This window comes from Budorcas taxicolor, chromosome 2, assembly GCF_023091745.1.
Source record: "Budorcas taxicolor isolate Tak-1 chromosome 2, Takin1.1, whole genome shotgun sequence".
NCBI classification, from domain to species: domain Eukaryota; kingdom Metazoa; phylum Chordata; class Mammalia; order Artiodactyla; family Bovidae; genus Budorcas; species Budorcas taxicolor.
The window spans coordinates 33562672-33577805 of NC_068911.1; the positions used below are offsets into that span (position 1 = coordinate 33562672).

The window sequence follows — 15134 nt, forward strand, 5'->3', positions numbered from 1 at the left end:
GGCAACGGTATCTGGTTAGAAGGTGCTAACACTGTCTTCTCTGGGTAGTGTTTATATTTGCAAGTTTGTCTTCTATTTTTGGTAGTTGGGCATTGGTTTCCTGTTTACCATACGATATAGGGCTTCCTTTTTTAAAATAAATATAGTTAGATAAACAGAGTTGATTGAAAGAAAAATATTAAGTGAATACTGGTTCAGTTGGCCTGTGGATATGGCGGAAATCATGGTGAGTGTTTTGTAAACAGCGATATAGTGGGAGGAGGAGAGCGAGGTTTGCTACAGTCAGAGTGGGTTCAAATTCACACTCCGTGTCTCGGATAGGGTCTTTGGATGAGCTACTTAGGTAGCTCCTGTGAACCTCAGTGTCTTTATGGGCTGTTGTGTCATGTTAATGATAGAGTTCGTGGCACAGTGTGAGGCCTCAGCAAACGGCAGAAACACGCCTCTCCAGCCTGTACCTGGACTGTCCATTCTGGGAGAGCCTTTGGGTTTTTCAGTCCCCCAGGTGGCCACGGGATAGGCAGGCATCAATGTTCCTGCTTGTGGTGGGCCCTGCACAGACCCCCTCTGCAGCAGCCAGACCCCTTCTCCTCCCCTTTTATGTGGGACCTCAGTTCACATGGACACCTTCCTGGCCCCTTGCCAGCCCCACAAAGAATCTCTTGCTTGGGAGATGAAAGTCTTGATTAGTCATAGAATTTCAAAACGAAAAGAAATGTGGGATGTCAGACACTTGTCCAGCTAGGGAACATCGAGATGGGGCTTGGATGAAGGCTGCTTCAAATTGCCTAAGGATCTCTAATCTAGACCCAGGGAGGGTTTCCCCTTGCACAGTTTCCCAAAAGGATTGAAGAAAGACTCATCAGGGGACTTCCCCGGTGGTCCAGTGGTTAAGAATCTGCCTTCTGATGCAGGGTACACCAGTTGGATCCCTGGTCGGGCAACTAAGATCTCACATGCCTCGGGGCAACTAAACCTGTGTTCTGCAACTACTGAGCCCACACATTGCATAGAAAAAGTCTGGATGAGGCAACGAAGACCAAATGCAGCCAAGAAGAAATACTTCAGAAAATTTAATGAAGCATGGTTTCCCAGCCAGACCAATTATCACACAATAAGTTAGCATTTCTTAAAAGAGTTTCTAATTCTTTTGTTATTGGCACAAGTCCTTTGCCTTATGTTTTGGGGTAAGTGCAGGTAACATTAACCTGTTCAATTAAATGCTTAAAAACGTACTGTAATACTGTTGTGGTTCTGTTTTGGAACTTCAACTTTTTCAACAGTCAGTCCTCCCTCCCCACCACTGCTCACCCCCCACAGATGGGAGTCAGGCCCCTCTGACCTTTTCCTTTATCCCACAAGAGCCTCCAGGGCACAGTAACCCTCTCAGTCCCAAATGAGGCAACTGAAGCTGGAGATAACAGTGTGTCTTTTGACGTCATTTCCAGGGACAATGAATTCCAGGACCGTGGGTTCAAAACACGTGTGGTGGTTTGTGTGAGGCAGACTCTGGTGGAGTCCTAAGATGGGATCCCTGGTTGTCCAGCCACTTCCCAAGGTTTCCCAGCCACTTCCCAAGGCTTCCCAAGCCACCAAGGTCAGGGACTCTGTCAGATAATAAGAACAACTACAGCTTAGATTGGTGGTGGTTTAGTTGCTAAGTCGTGTCCCGCTCTTGCGACCCCATGGACTGTAGCTCGCCGGGCTCCTCTGTCCATGGGATTTCCCAGGCAAGATTACTGGAGTGGGTTGCCATTTCCTTCTGCAGGGGATCTTCCCCACCCAGGGAAGTCGCTCAGTTGTGTCCGACTCTTTGCGACCCCATGAATCGCAGCACGCCAGGCCTCCCTGTCCATCACCAACTCCCGGAGTTCACTGAAACTCATGTCCTTCGAGTCAGTGATGCCATCCAGCCATCTCATCCTCTGTCGTCCCCTTCTCCTCCTGCCCCCAATCCCTCCCAGCATCAGAGTCTTTTCCAATGAGTCAACTCTTCGCATGAGGTGGCCAAAGTACTGGAGTTTCAGCTTTAGCATCATTCCTTCCAAAGAAATCCCAGGGCTGATCTCCTTCAGAATGGACTGGTTGGATCTCCTTGCAGTCTAAGGGACTGTACTAAAGGTATGACACGTCACTGTGTATAAAACGTCCGTTCTCTTCCCTGTCATCTCCGGCATCTTAGATTAACTGAGTTTAGATTAATTGAGTTTAGATTAACTATGTACCAGGCACACTCAGGTATGACCATTTCCGGTCTTATAGTAACCTAAGGAAAGCGGTTCTACTGTGACTTCCATTTCCAGAAGGGGAAACTGAGGCAGGAAAGATTAAAGAAAAAATCACTACGTTGAGAAAAGGGCCAGGGAAGGGGTGCTAAAGTAGGGAGTCGATTCCAGAACGCTCGTCCTTAAGCCTTACGGGAGGGGAAGAGACGGGGAGAAGATGGGCAGGGGTGGAGGGAGAAGGGCGAACGCAGCGCAGAGAGCCTTCGCGTGCCCACTCCCTCCTTCTTTACCCCCTCACCCGGCTACCAGCTCTGCCCCAAACTGGCCCAAAGGAGCGCAGGGAGGCGGGCTGGGGCAGGGGTCGCTGCCCGGGCTCCGGCCTTCCCCTCCCGGGTCCCCCACCCGCCTCCCGCGGTCCCTCCCCCTCGGCTCTCCGGGCTCCTGACATCACGCCCTGGGAGGCGGGGTCGGGGAAGGAGGGGGACGTGGGGAGGAGGCTCGGCGCCAGCGAGAGGGAGGAGGGAGAGCGCGCAGTCCCAGCCCAGAGCTTCAAAACAGCCCGGCGGCCTCGCCTCGCGCCCCAGCCCGTCGGTCGGTCCAGCCGCCCGCGTCCGGTGAGTCGGGGGCGCGCCCGGGAGCCGCGCGCTGGTCGGGGCGGGGGGCGCTCGGGGCAGCGAGAGCCGGGGCAGCGCGGGGCGCGAGCCCCTGCAAGTACCCGACGCAGGGAGATCCCTGCGATTGGGGTGGGGGGCAGGGAGGGGCCCCTTCCCAGCGGAAAATCCACTGTTCCTCCGCCAGATCGCACGGGGGCCGACTTCCCGCCTGCCCCCCGGCCCGCCCTGGATCCCGAATTCCACCTTCCCACCCCCGGACTGCTTCCTTCGCCTTTCGCGCCGAGGCGGGCGGGAAAAGTTTGGGGAGGAGTCAGGGCGACTCCCCTCGCCCCCGCCAACTCTACGCCCAGGGCTCTGGGATCCCGGGCCGCCCCCCTCTCGTCGTGTGAGAGTCCCCGGCGCCTTGGCGCGGGTCCCCCGCCTCGTGGGAGCGCGCGGGACCTGCTGCGCCCAGGCTGAGTCGGTGGGTCCCTCTTGGCCCCTGGCGGCGGCGGCGGCTCCGTGGCGCCCCCCAGCGGCGAGGAGCTGCTGACTTCGGTCTGGGGCGGTGGAGGGGCTTGGGTGACGCCTATGTCCCCTCTCCCCTGCGGTTGGACTGGGGAGGAGCACTGAGAGCCCCACCCATAGGTCCAGAGCGATGGGAGGCTAGCGTTCGTGTATAGAAGGCCTATACACTCCCCCCAAACCCAGGGTCCTAAACCCACCGGTAAAGAATCTGCCGGCAATGCAGGAGACCTGGGTTTAATTCCTGCGTTGGGACGATCCCCTGGAGAAGGAAATGGCAACCCATTCCAGTATTCTTGCCTGGAGAATTCCATGGACAGAGGAGCCTGACCGGCTACAGTCTACGGGGTCGCAAAAGTGGGACACGACTTAGCGACTAAACCACCAGCACCAAATCCACCCCAGGGAGGCCCTGTTTGGGGGCTGACACAGGAACCTCAAAGAATGAGGGTTAGGTGGGGGCACCTGTACCTGCTGGAGACCCCACATTGCAAAGCCCTTCCCTCCAGGCCACCAAACCCACCTCTGACTTTGGAACAAGAATGACAGCCCTGTTTCAGGTTTGGGAAAACGGTCAGTGCCCCCTCCCAGGCTCCAAAGCGGTGCATGTGAAATGCCGTGGGGTGATCTTTGAACTTAGCTGTATCTAAAATGCAGAGAACAGGTAAAAAGTGACCGGCAGAGTGAGGAGTAAGGTAAGGGGCTTGGAGAGGGTCTTGAGAAGCACTGACAGGAGACACCTAGAATAGGCGAGTTCATAGGGACGGAAAGTAGAGTAGAGGTTAGCTGGGCCAGGGGAGAGGGATGGGGAGTCCTTGTTTAATGGGTACAGAGTTGGGGAGGATGCAGAGATTTGGGGTATAGATAGTGGTGATGGTTCTATGACATGGTCAATGTATTTAATGGCACTGAATTCTACACTTAAAAGTGGTGAAAATGATTAATGTTATGTTCTGTATATCCTGCCACAATTAAACTGACTCTGTAGCCACCTCTGTGCTTCAGTCTGAATCAGCTAGAAATCTGGGAGGCCAGTCACGGTTGCCGGCTACCTCTCCCCAGAATTTGGCCTCAGTATAAGGAAGTGGAAGGAGGGCGAGGAAGGGACAGGAGCCAGGTTTCCCCAGGAGTCTGGAAGGGACGAGGAAGGGAACCGAAGCTGATGGAGCCTCTGTAGGGCACGGCGCGCTCCTAGAAGCCACCCCCACCCACCCTGCCACCCTGCACCAGCTCCTCCACGCTCCCAGGCTGCAGGTGGGAAGAGTCAGGCCAGAGACCTTAAGTCAGTTTCTCAAGGTCCTTGAGCTAGTAGGTGCCAAGGGCCAGACCTTGGATCTCCATCTGTTTTCCCCAGTCCCTGCTTGTATTGCCACCTGGAGATGCCCTGGTGGGACTTGAAGAGGCAGGGGGAAGACCGTTCTGGGGAAATCAGGGCCCCGATGCCTTCGGGGCCCTTGGCAGATGCCAAGCCCGAGGCAGAGGGAGGGCGTGGGGGTGGCAGGAAGGTGCAGAACCTGTTTTCCCACCTAGGGGTTTTGGATCAGCGTCCTCCACCCTCGCTGGGAATTGGGGAGTGGGAGGCAGGGAGTGGGCCACATAGCCTGTAGCTACCTCTGTCCTTCCAGTGGGGAAAGTGAGATTCACCCGAAATCTGGGAACAAGTGACTGCGTTGGAAGCCACAGAGGGGGGCCACAGGGCAGGTGAGGGCAGGGCCAGGCCGGTGGGCACTGATGCTGTGCTGCCCCGCCCAGAGGGGAGAGGCGGAGCCCTCTTCTGCCGTCCAGGCCCCAGATTAGGGCACAGTTTATGAGGGGCTTCCCAGGTGGCACAGAGTGTAAGAATCCACCTACTAATGCAGGAGACATAGGAAATGTGAGTTCGATCCCGGGGTCGGGAGGATCCCCTGGAGAAGGAAATGGCAACCCACTCCACTATTCTTGCTCGGACAATCCATGGACAGAGGAGCCCGGTGGACTCCTGGAGCCCATGGGGTCACAGAGTTGGACGCCACTGAGCACACGAGGGGCTAACGAAGGTCTGTGGCAGCCAGTCGTAGATCCAGGGCACAACCATCCTGTCCTCCCTGCCACTCCCCTGCACACACAAGTCTTGTCTGAGGCCCTTTGTTTATAGAGTGGAAGTGAATGTTTCACCTAGATTTTCTCTCTCTGCCTGTGCACATTATCTTCAGGGCGGGAGCTGAAAGCACGTGTGTGTGTGTGTGCGCAGACTCCCGATTTTCCAGGCACGGGCGATTCCCAGGAAGGCTCAACTGGCCCATGTCTCATCCCAGGCCTGCACTTACTCCCCTGCCCTCCGGGGCCTTCCTGGTTGACAGGGGCACAGTGGAGGCTGGCTCTTTGTCACAGTGAACTCCGTCAGACGTGACCAGGAAGGGAAGTCTGTCCAGACAAAAATACAGGAATGCCTTTCCAGGCCAGATGGGGTGGTGGTGGATTGCTGGCTGCTTGGTGGGATTTGTTTGGAAGGCAGAAGTCCAGCGGACTGTCCTGGGGAAGGCAGATTGGTGTGTGTGTGTGTTGCAACATGTGGCTGCTGCCCAGCTTTGTGGGCAAACGAGGCCTCTGACCCTGGCTTCAGGGGCTAACGTGGCACAGAGGTGGGTTCTCCAGTCATGGGGTGGTGACAGCCATCCCCCCAAAGAGGGAAGCAGAGTCCTTCCAGGAGAGGCTGTTAAAAGCTGACGGCAGGACTCCAAGACAGGGGGGTGGGCTCCAGGGACCTCTTACTGGGCGATTGGCAGCAGCAGCTGGAATGGGGAACCAGGGCAGCTGGCACCTTAGACAGAACTGGGACCTGACCCTTGGATGTTGGCGTCATCTCATCCAGAGAAGAACGAGGGTGGGGTGGGGGTGCTGGGAAGAGGAGGCGCCCGTTCTTACCCCAGGAGCGATGGAGCCCGGCTTCCTGCAGGAGTGACCCCAAAGTGCAGTTTTGGCAGGACTGGCCCGTGGCTGGGGATTGTCAGATGCGTCTGGCTCTTGTTAGGGACGGGCCGAGGGGGGGAGTCTAAAAATACCCAAGGCAGAGCTGCCACCCAGCAAGAGCACGGCCTGTAACTGGGCAACCACAGTAGCACTAGCTGTCCCCGCTCCAGTCACTGGGGCTCTTCCAGGCGGCTAAGCCCTGGGCAGAGGCTGGGAGGCGTGAGAGTGCCCTGGGCCTCCGTGGGCTGGGATCAGAGTGTTTCAGGGGCATAAGGGCCTTAGTACGGATATGAGAGTTGGACCATAAAGAAGGCTGAGTGCCAAAGAACTGATGTTTTCAAGCTGTGGTGCTGGAGAACATGCTGGAGAGTCCCTTAGACAGCAAGGACATCAAACCAGTCAATCCTAAAGGAAATCAACCCTGATTATTCATCGGAAGGGCTGATGCTAAGCTTGAAGCTCCATTACTTTGGCCACCTGACGTGAAGAGCCAATTTACTAGAAAAGACCCTGATGCTGGGAAAGATTGAAGGCAAAAGGAGAAGGGGGTGACAGAGGATGAGATGATTGGATGGCATCCCTGACTCAATGGACATGAGTTTGAGCAAACTTGGGGAGATAGTGAAGGATGGGGAAGCCTGGTGTGCTGCAGTCCATGGGGTCACGAAGAGTTGAACATGACTTGGCGACTGAACAACAACAACAACAACAACAACAAAGGGCCTTAAAAAGTCCCAGTGTAACTGCTAGGGATGCTCAGAGGAGGAGTGACTCACCCGGGGTCACTCAGCAGGGTGGCAGCAGTACCTGGACGAGAACTGCGTCTGGGGACTCACTGCCAAGGAGCTGGATGACTGGGAGTTGCCAGTGGGTTCCTAGGCCAGGTCCCCTTATGGTCCCCCAGGTCCCAGGGATGCTTATGGCACGTGTCATCCATCCAAGATGTTGAGTTTCCACGCTCACGTGCTGATCAGTGAAAGGTGGGCCAAGAGCCATGCTCAGGCAGTGGGTCACTTCCCACTGGCCTCAGGTCACTCCCAGCCAGAGCTGTTGGGCTCTGGGAATATCATCCATCCTCAGGCAGGAAATAGGAAGACTTGGGGGCTGGAGAAAAGCTGTCTTCCCACCTGAGGACACTTGGTTTGTTCACATGGTATCTCCAGGGCTTAACAAGGAGTTGTTGACCTGAATAGTTAAATTCCCAGGACTCTCACCTTTTTGGGAAGCTGGGCTTCAGTTGATCTAGAGAGGGACTGAAGGTGAAGAGATTCTCCAACTTCCTGCCCTCCTTGGACAGGTTAGATAACATCAGCTTCTAGAAGCTTCCTAGCACTCCTGGGTCTAGAGCTGAGGGATATAAGCTCTAGATATTTGGATATTTGGTGCCAAAACTGAGCTGAGAAATTTGGGTGTGAAACATCTCTCACCCTGCAGGATGCAGAGAGGGACTGGTTAAGTCCCTCAGTGCAAACTGCTTGTAAGCCTAAGATCAACTAAGTTTGTCCAATAGGGAAGTCCCTTTGAAGATTTCCTTTTCTGATCCTTTTGATCACAAACTTCTCTGGAGAGCTTTCTTTCCTTAAAATGAAGTTAGTTAACAATTTTTGCAATGAATACATGTGACCCAAAGTCTCATTCATCTTATTCTAAGGAATGTTTCCCAAAGTGTATTATCGCTGGTGGTAACCAAGATCATTTTTAAAAGTTCATAGTTGAATGTGAAACAAACAAACAAAAAGAGTAATTATGTCTTTTTCTCCATTGATATGAAAAAAACAGACAGAACACAAACCCATAGTTTTGCTACTGCATAGGGTGAAACACTGAAGTTGATGTTTTAAACTCTAAAGCATTTTTTTGAAATAATGGAAAGGTGTCGTTAATAAACAATGATGATCCTTGGGTTTGGTAAAAATCTTAGTGTGAAAGGGACTGCCTTTGGGGAGATGGCATAAGTGTAAGTGTTAGTTGCTCAGTCCTGTCCGACTTTTTGTGACCCCATGGACTATAGCCTGTCAGGCTCCTCCATCCATGAGATTTTCCAGGCGAGAATATTGGAGTGGGTTGCCATTTCCTTCTCCAGAGATGTTCATCCTTTTGACAACAATCTTGAAATATCTGTGAGCTCCCCGCCCAAGCTCCTCTTCTACAAAGAGGCCCCAATGTTCAGCTTCAGACCTGATGTGCCACTCAACTTCCGAAGGAGTCTCTGCATCTTTGATGAGGGTCATCATGCCCCCAAATGCCTTGGATGGTTGTTCCGGGGATTGGAAGAGTTGGAATATTGATGTTCATGGAAGTGGCTGAAGGTGTTTGTGGTTTGCTTGAACCAAAGCAAAGCTGAGGGAGCGTCTGGCTTGCCCACTTTCATCCTGATGGCTGTTATCACATGACTCTGGGCATTGAGCCATGTAGGCAAAGGGGGATTTCGCTCTCTTCAAAGGAGGTTTCAGTCCCACGCAGAAGATGGTGGGTACAAGCATGTATGTGCCAGGAGTGGAGTCACGAGATGGGGTTTCAGGGGAGCCCATGTCATGGTGTGCAAGAGTTTCCTTAAGCCTGTCGGACTGGAGATGGGCTTGGAAGAGTCCCTAGAATCCCCCTGGGCAGTGATGGCTCCGGGTTTGCAGAAAGGAGGGAGAGGAAAGGTAGCGGGTGCAGGCAGAGGTCTTGCTTGGGCGGATGCACGTGTCTCGTTAGCCGGCAGTGCAGGGCGCAGGAGAGGAGGGCAGGCCTGGGGGCCGAGCCGGATGGCAGAGACAAAGGGGGCTTCCCTGCACATCCCAGTGAACCTGGTTGGCGAGGCAGGCGTGATGACGTTCACACTGCAACACTGGGAGGAAGAAGGAGTGAAAGGGAAAAAGTGGAAGTATCCTAGAAGCAACTAAATACCCATTGGTCACATTAGGGAGTATTTTGCAGAAGTTAGGGCTTCCCTGGTGGCTCACATGGTAAAGAGTCTGCCTCCAATGCAGGAGACCTGGGTTCAATCCCTGGGTCGGAAAGATCCCCTGGAGGAGGGCATGACAGCCCACTCCAAAATTCTTGCCTGGAGAATTCCATGGATAGAGGAGCTTGGTGGGCTACAGTCCATGTGGGTCACAGGGTCGGACAAGACTGACTAACGCTTTACAAAAGTTAAAAAAGCAAAACTCAGGATCTTCCCTTGGCAGTGCAGTGGTTGAGACTTGCACTCCCAATACAGGATTCTGTCCCTGGTTGGGGAACTAAGATCCCACATGCAGGGTGGCCAAAAAGCATAAAAATAAAAATTAAAAAAAGACAAGATGCAAGGGGGGTGGGAGGGGTAAAATAGGTGGAGGGGATTAAGAGGCACAAACCTCCAGTTATTAAGTAAATAAGCCACGGAGATATAATGTATTTAGCTATTAGACTTATCATGATGGCTATTTCATAATGTGTGCAAATGTCAAGTCACCATGTAGCACACCTGAAACTAACATATTGTACATCAATTATATTCTCAATCAAAATTGTTTAAAAATTTAGATCTCAGAGAAAAAACTTGGAGGTTCATCTCTGTGTACCAATGTAGAAAGGTTGATAAGTAACAAAGGTATATATGGGAAAATAGGTTATTTACATAAAAGCAAACTGAAACAGTGTTCCTGTGGCCTCATATGTGCTACATGTATGCAAGGAAAGTGACTGGAAGGACATATCAGAATCAATCAGTGTGGCTACCTGTGGGGACGGGGAGAGGAAGGAATGGACTGTGGGACTCCAGTCTTGTTGGTTTCTGAGAAAATATATTTAAGAGTTACGTAAGTGTGGTGGTGGTGGTGGGGCAGTTGCTAAGTCATGACTGACTCTTTGTCGACCCCATGGACCGAGGAGCCAGGCTTCTCGGAGCCAGGATTTCCCAAGCAAGAGTCCTGGAGTGGGTAGCCATTCCCTTTTCCAGGGAATCTTCCTGACCCAGGGGTGGAACCGGGGTCTCCAGCATTGCAGGTGGGTTCTTTACTGTCTGAGCCACCTGGGAAGCCCTAATATGTGTCTGTGAAGTTCAAGAATAATGAAATAGTCTTCCCTGAATTGGTAAGCAGTGTGAGTTTTGCAGGTTTGGAGTGGGGAGCTTTTAGAGGTGGGGTGGGGGCAATGGTAGACAGACTAGGTGGGGGCTGTGTCACAATTCAATGGCAAGGTAGCCAGGACATGTGCCATTCAGCCTCCATGGAACGTGCCCCTGGGAACGTCCCTTTGTGTACCTCTCCTGGCCATGATGGTTTTCCGTCTGGATGCTGTTAACAGACAAGTGGTAGTTTGGGGAGGGGGTAATGTGGTACATTTAGGGTGTGTTAAGAATCCACCTGCAACACGGGAGATGAAAGAGACTTGGGTTTGATCCTTGGGTTTGGAAGATCCTCTGGAGTGGGAAATGGCAGCCCACTCCAGTATTCTTGCCTGGAGAATTCCGTGGACAGAAGATCCTGGTGGGCTACAGTCCATGGGGTCACACAGTGGGACATGACTGAGCGCACACATACAATAGGGCCATTATGAGATCCCTGGAAGGGTGTCCAGGAGACCATTAGGAGTGGCAGTCTGGGGCTTTGAAGAGAATTCAGAGAGACACCAAAAGGGTCTGGAACTGTGCTGTAGGTTGGTGTTTGAGAATAGGAGAAAATGACTTACATTTTGCCAGTGTTAACAGCAGTAATTTGCCATAGCATTTACAGGGTGCAAAGCAGTTTGGGCCACTTGCTTTACAGCCTCTATCTCATTTATAATGAATAACAACCCTCTGGGGTTAGGAGTATCATTATCTCTGCCCAATAGATGAAACGGAGTCTTAAGAATTTTGCTTTAGGATTTGAATCCTAGTCTTGTAGACCCTGGGGGCTTCTCAGGTGGCTCAGGGGTAAAGAATTCTCCTGTCAGTGCAGAAGAGGAGGGTTCAATCCCTGGGTTGGGAAGATCCCCCGAAGAAGGAAATGGCAACCCACTCCAGTATTCTTGGCTGGGAAACCCCATGGACAGAGGAGCCTGGTGGGCTACGATCCATAGGGGTTGCGAAGAGTCGGACTTCACTTAACAACTGAACAACAGCAAACTCTCGGACTCTGCAGACCCTGTCCCATTGGATGGTTGGTTGGGTCCCATCACATCCCTCTTTTTAACAGACATCTGAGTCCTCTTGAAAAAATCCTGGTCCTTTGGGCCAAGAAAGTGTCTTTGCTGCTGACGTGTTGATGGATGTCTTAGAGGCCTGTGTTCTTCCTCTCAAGTCAACTTTCTCAGTCCTGAGGATCCTGGACCACATGAGGGTCCTCTGCCTTTAACAGCCTGGTCACAGAGAGCAGAACTCACCCCCACCTCTGCCCTGGGCAAAGCCAGCTTGATTCCTGTGTTTCAGATGTGTGTGTGGAATGGAGAAGGAATCCTCTTTCTAAGCGGTGATCACTTCCATTGCTTCCAACGGTCTTCATTTGAGGGACCAGCTCTTTCGAGTTCCCAGGGGTTTCTGCAGCACCTCTAGCACACAGCTAAGTATGCAGTGTGTGCTCAGTTGTATTTGATGCTTTGCGAGCCCCTGAGCTGTAGCCCGCCAGGGTCCTCTGTCCGTGGGATTCTCTAGTCAAGAATACTGGAGTGGCTTGCTATTTCCTCCCCCAGGGGATCTTCCCCGCTCAGGGATTGAACCCATGTCTCTTGTGTCTCCTGCACTGGCAGGCGTGTTCTTTATCACTGAGCCACCTGGGAAGGGTGCAGTAGGTGCTCAGTAAGTCTCTGCTGTGTGAATAGCTGAGGGAGGGCATCCCCCCAGGAGTCCCTGGTTTTCCTGCTTTTCAGCCCACCCCCGGGAGGAGTGGCAGAAGTGAGGCCCCCTGCCTTGGATGAGAAGCGGGCAGGAGGCTGCAGGGGTGGAGACGGGCAGCGTGGGGAAGGGCTGAGGGCAGCTGCTCCCCTCCCCGCCTGCCGCAGTTGGTTCAGGTCCAAGTGGCACAGTCAGCATCCCTCTATGTCAGCATGACATGGGGTCACATTCTTCTAGGCCAGAGCCCGAAAGAGGCTTAATCATCGGCCCTCCCAGAGTGCGGTCTGCACACCCACAGGCATTTGGAGATGATTTCTGTAGCATACAGGCAATGTTACAAACTGTAATACGCTCTTTTTTTTTCATGTATTACTAAAATGTCAGTCACTTGGCAAGTGATATTGACTTTCCCTATACAGTATAATACCCGTTGAAGGGGCTTCCCTGGTGGCTCAGTGGTAAAGAATCTGCCTGCCGATGCAGGAGATGTGAGAGACTCGGGTTGGATCCCGGGGTCAGGAAGATCCTCTGGAGGAGGAAATGGCAACCCACTCCGGTATTCTTGCCTGGAAAATCCCCTGGCCAGAGGAGCCTGGCGGGCTACAGTCTATGGGGTCGTGAAGAGTCAGACACGACTGAGCACGTATCACTATCACAAAATAGCGAGTATAATTGTCTGTGCTCCTGTTTTCATTTCCCTGGGGTACTTACCCAGGAGTGGAATTGCTGGGTGCTATGCTAACCAGGTGGCGAAGTGGTAAAGAATCCACCTGCTACTGGAGGAGACGCAAAAGACGCAGATTCGATCCCCTGGGAGATCCCCTGGAGGAGGTAATGGCAACCCACTCCAGTGTTCTTGCCTGGAAAATGCCATGGACAGAGGAGCCTGGCGGGCTGCCGTCCATGAGGTCATAAAGACTCGGACACGACTGAGACATGTACACAGACGGTAACTCTGTGTTTAATTGTTTGAGGACCAGCTAGACTTTCCCACAGTGGCTGCAGCATTTTACACTCCCAACAGCACTGGATGAAGTTTCTCTGCTTCCCCAAGTTTTAATTCCGTGCCCAGCCCTGTCCTGGCTCCTGAGAAACTTCCACTGGTGGAATTCCTAGAGGTCTAGAGCAGGTTGCAGGGGGGCGGGCTCCTGGGTTTAAGGAAGGGCCCACCAAAGGTTCTGGGCTGGGCTGGGCCCAGCTGAGTAGGCGGGGGGATGGCGGGGAGGAAGGAAGGGCACATGGGGAGCACCTGCGAGAACTGGAAACCGTGGAAGGCAGAGCCCTCCATAGCACTGTTCCCTGCAGGACCCTGGACTGATTTTAGGTGCTGCTGGATACCACATCGTCTTGTAGTGCGTTGGTCTCTCAGTTGTGTCTGACTCTTTGTGACCCCATGGACTGTAGCCTGCCAGGCTCCTTTGTCTGGCAGGAATTCTCCAGGCTTGAATACTGGAGTGTGTTGCCATTCCCTTCTCCAGGGGATTTTCCCAATCCAGGGATGGAACCCGGGTCTCCTGCATTACAGACAGATTCTTCACCGTCTGAGCCACCAGGGAAGTCACTCGGTGACAAGGTGGTTCTCTTTTCAGTTGTCTCTCGGCTCTTCTGATTCCATCAAGGGGAACATGCCTCTCTGACTGTAATTTTCCTTCTTTTTTTTTTTTAAAGCTCTATTTCTTTTTATTAGTCACAGTATCACAGGCAGTGTGCACTCTTTGTGTCTGGCTTCTTTGATTCAGCATAAGGGTTGTGTGAATCATCCATGATGTGCGTTAGTACCTACTTGTAGCTCCTTTTATTCCTTTTTCATTGCCGAGTAGCGTTCCATTTTATGGCCATGTCACACTCTGGCTTTGGGTGTGTGTGTGGTCATGACACATGCTTGCAGAGTCTAGTTCCCTGACCAGGGACTGAACCTGGGTCTGCTGCAGTGAAAGTGTGGAGCCTCAACCACTGGGCCACCAGGGATTCCATCAGGGGGAAGACGCTTCTTCAATTCTAGTTTTCCTTCTTTAACCAGACAGACAGACCAGGTCTCCACACAGCCTTTTGGAGGACAACAACATTGAACCAGAACATGTGAAATTTTTTTAGTGGGGGTGGCTATTAATTTTCTCAATCAATCGATATGGCAGGTCATGCTGATTTCCCATTCCCAGGGAGCCAGAAGATTTCTTCTTGAAATACCTGTATTTCTCTTACAGAGTGGATTTATTTCATGACAAATATGGAATAAAATCTTACAGTGGTACTCAGGAAGGAGGTAAGCTGATGACTGAAGTTCTTCTGATGTTTAGAGCTCAGTTCTCAGGTGGTGTGTCAGGAAGTGGTGAGGTCTCCAGTCCTGGGGCTCATACACATGGAGACTGGTCGCTATAAAAATCATCCAGGTGGAGGCCGGGGCAGGGGTGATTCTGTACAATCACACAGCACCCTTAGCTGAGACTGCGTGAGTCTGTGATTCTCATTGTGTGGGGCCCACTCCCAATTCCACCGCTGGATGATTGTCATAGCTGCAGATGGAGATCATCAGAGGTGGCCCAGCTGGATGGGCAGGAGGTCTGGCGGGCTGCCTTTCTTTCCAGCCAGGCAATCTCACAGTTCCCCCCCCACACCCCGGGGCATGCTGGTGGGGATATGTTACAGGGTGATTCCAAGTTCATGGGGATCACTCCCCAGCTGGCTCAGCATCCGTCCCGATCTTGGATGTTTAACAGAGGGCATCCCTTCCTTTTGTTCCTTTTTCATTGCTGAGTAGTATTCCATTTAATGGCTGCGTCACACCCTGGTTTTGTGTGTGTGTGGCCACCACATGGCTTGTGGGATCTGGTTCCCTGACCTAATTAAAGGACATGGCCTGCCAGCTCTTGGGTTAGTGAGTCTGTATGGTCTGCATAGGTATCCCAAAGGAGAGCTGCTATTTTAGTCGGGGTTCTCCAAGAAACAGAGCCAGCAGAATGTGTGTACATTTGTGTGGCAGAGGATGCGATGGTGAGATAGCATCACTGACTCAGTGGACATGAATCTGAGCAAACTTCAGGAGATAGTGAAAGGCAGGGAAGC

At 52.5% G+C, this 15134-nt stretch overlaps 1 protein-coding gene across 1 annotated transcript in view; it reads left to right on the plus strand.

Moving 5' to 3' along the window:
* Positions 1-2712: 2712 nt before the first annotated feature.
* The window catches only part of EMP2 (epithelial membrane protein 2), a 44019-nt gene continuing 31597 nt past the window's right edge, over positions 2713-15134 (plus strand). Inside the window, exon 1 of the mRNA XM_052661583.1 lies at positions 2713-2839. The gene's annotated coding sequence lies outside the window, so the exon portion shown is untranslated. The remainder of the gene's footprint in view (positions 2840-15134) is intronic.